We start from the raw sequence: 2,459 nt of genomic DNA, 5'->3' as shown, positions 1-2,459 counted from the left end.
GCCTCCCACTCCCCCTTCCCTCCCCCTCCTCTTCCTCCTCCCCTTTTTCTTCCTCCACCTCTCTACGGCACCCCCCAGGATCACGGTCACCCCTTTTTCTCCCCTTCTTCGCTGCTGCTGTTTCGGGCTCCCCTGCAGAAGCTGCGGGCACCCGTGGCTCCGTGCAAAGGGATTCGGGCTGCAGATTGCAGAAGGGCTGCTGCATTCGTAGGATTTTGTTCTGGCACACTGGTAGGGGAAAGGGAGGCTTCGCCTTCTGTCACTGCCACAGCCTGCAGTCCCTGTGCAAACTGGCTGGTGAATCAGCCTATTTCCCATAGGGATGTGGGGAATGGGTTTCAGACCCTCCTTGTACTGGGGACATTTGATTGCAACAGGAGAAACTGAGTCACGGGTGGAAAGTGCCTCCTGAGGGCAGTATTCTGCATAGGGTGGGTGGTGGAAGGTGCAGAGGCAATAGGGAAGGAGCTGTGGGGCTTGAACAGCCAGCAAAGGTACACTGGTTTATGGGACACATCTTGGGGAGTGGGGAAGCAGTGTGGCAATGCGAGGGAGCCTGAACAATGTTCATGGGTCTAACAACACCCTTTAGCATAAGCCTCAGTTATGAAGGAGTCTCTGTCTTGTGCCATCCCCTGGCAGCTTCCAGCCTGAGTTTCTGGAGTGATGTACAATAAGTCTCCATATCTTGGGTCCACCTCTGAGCTGGATCAGTCTCTGCCTGAGTGAAGCTGAGGCAGATTCTGGGCATCCCATCTGCACCCACCTGGGGCTTGGGGCAGCTGTGGTTGATGTAATACCTTGGGACCTGGAAGCAGAAAGCCAGGCAGCAAGCTATGGTTTCTTCTTTCCTTGAGGGAATAATGGTGTGCTGCTGGGAAGAGGACAACAGGAGATGTCACCATTGGGGTGTCCATCCTGGGGGGGACTAGAGACATTTACCATTCCTGACATCAGCGCATCTGCTGGCAGCAGAACTCTGCTCCCCTCTGTCTCCCAGCCACAGCCTCCACCCCCAGCTCATTGCAGACAGATCAATAGGAGGGCAGTGTCCTCTGATGGATTCACTGCCGAAACCTCCATCTGTCTTCTCTGAGCCACTTTCTGTCTCCGAATCATGGGAGAAAGTGGGGAGGCAAACTAGGTCCCGCCAGACCACAGTGAGCATCCAGCCAGAGCTGCACCCTGGACCCCAAAGGGTGAATCCTTCCATCCCAGTCATTAACGGGAATAAACAACACATACATACGTCTTCTGGTATTAGCTGGATTTAATCAAGTGTGTCACTGCTTTGCCAAAGATGTTTGAAAATATGTAAAGCTTTGATAAACGGAGGAAACTCTTTGTCTCCTCGGTCTCCTGATGTTCTTACCCCTGACAGTGACAGAAGACAAACTCCAGGGCCACCTCTGCGTTACTTTTCCCTTCAGTGCTTTCTAGAAGGGGCTTGAGAAAGATCCCTTGATGTGGTGGGGGAGAGGCAGAGCCACGAGTCTGGGGGAGCAATGCAGGTTTTGAGCTGGGGCATCCACAGGAAGGGAAGCTCAGCCCTTCACTGACAGCACTGTGAGGCTGGGGTACAGCTCCACACTCTGCTTTTGGGGTCTCTCTGGGGCTTTGTGAGGCACAGGGCACACTTTGCTGCCAGGAGAATCATTTCTACACTATACCCCAAGTCAGCTGAGGAGAAAACACCACTTTCAGCCTCCTCCAGCCCTGGGCCATTCCTTGGCCATCTCATCTTGCCCAGTGCCCAGACAAGTGCAATATTCACTGTGTTCTCAGGTGCCCAAAGCATAGGGTGAAAGCCAAAAGGAACATCAACTATTTTTAGTTAAGGAATTGGTTGCCAGGGATGTGAAGGTAATTCCTTCCCCATATTTCAGGGAGATGACTGTGGTGCTGTTTTAGAGGCCTAATTGAGGGGATTTATAGTAAAATGCAACTTGTCAGATGCAGCGAAGGAAAAATAAAGCAGTCCCTGAGACAAGGGAATCAGTCTATTCGTCATGGTTAATCTCAAACTCCTGGGTGAGACGCAGAGACAAACGTGGGAGATGGATATTAGGGATGGGAAGATGAAGAGAAATATAGGCACTCTGGGAAGGAGGAAGAGGAGCGATTTAGGCTGACTTTATCTGCCTTTGGGATGTTATTATTTTATGTAACTGCACACAGTTTGATGCTTCTGTTTCCAAGCATCTCTGGGGCTGTTTTTGTGTGAATTACATCACTGCAGAGCTCCTTTGTCACCTTGCAGCCTCCTCTTACCCTGCTTGGGGTTGCTCTGTGTGTCCAACCTGCACGGCACATCCAACAGGGATGAGACCAGGGCTGCTCCTTGAGAACATGGCACACACGTCCCCCATTCACTCATGGGACGTTGGTTGCAGTGATGGCCACAAAGCTTTGCTTCCAAATGGGACACAACAGACCCCACTGCCACGGAGATACAGGTT

The sequence above is a fragment of the Coturnix japonica genome, chromosome 27 (genome assembly GCF_001577835.2).
Source record: "Coturnix japonica isolate 7356 chromosome 27, Coturnix japonica 2.1, whole genome shotgun sequence".
In the NCBI taxonomy this organism is placed as follows: Eukaryota; Metazoa; Chordata; class Aves; order Galliformes; family Phasianidae; genus Coturnix; species Coturnix japonica.
This window is presented reverse-complemented; position numbering follows the sequence as displayed.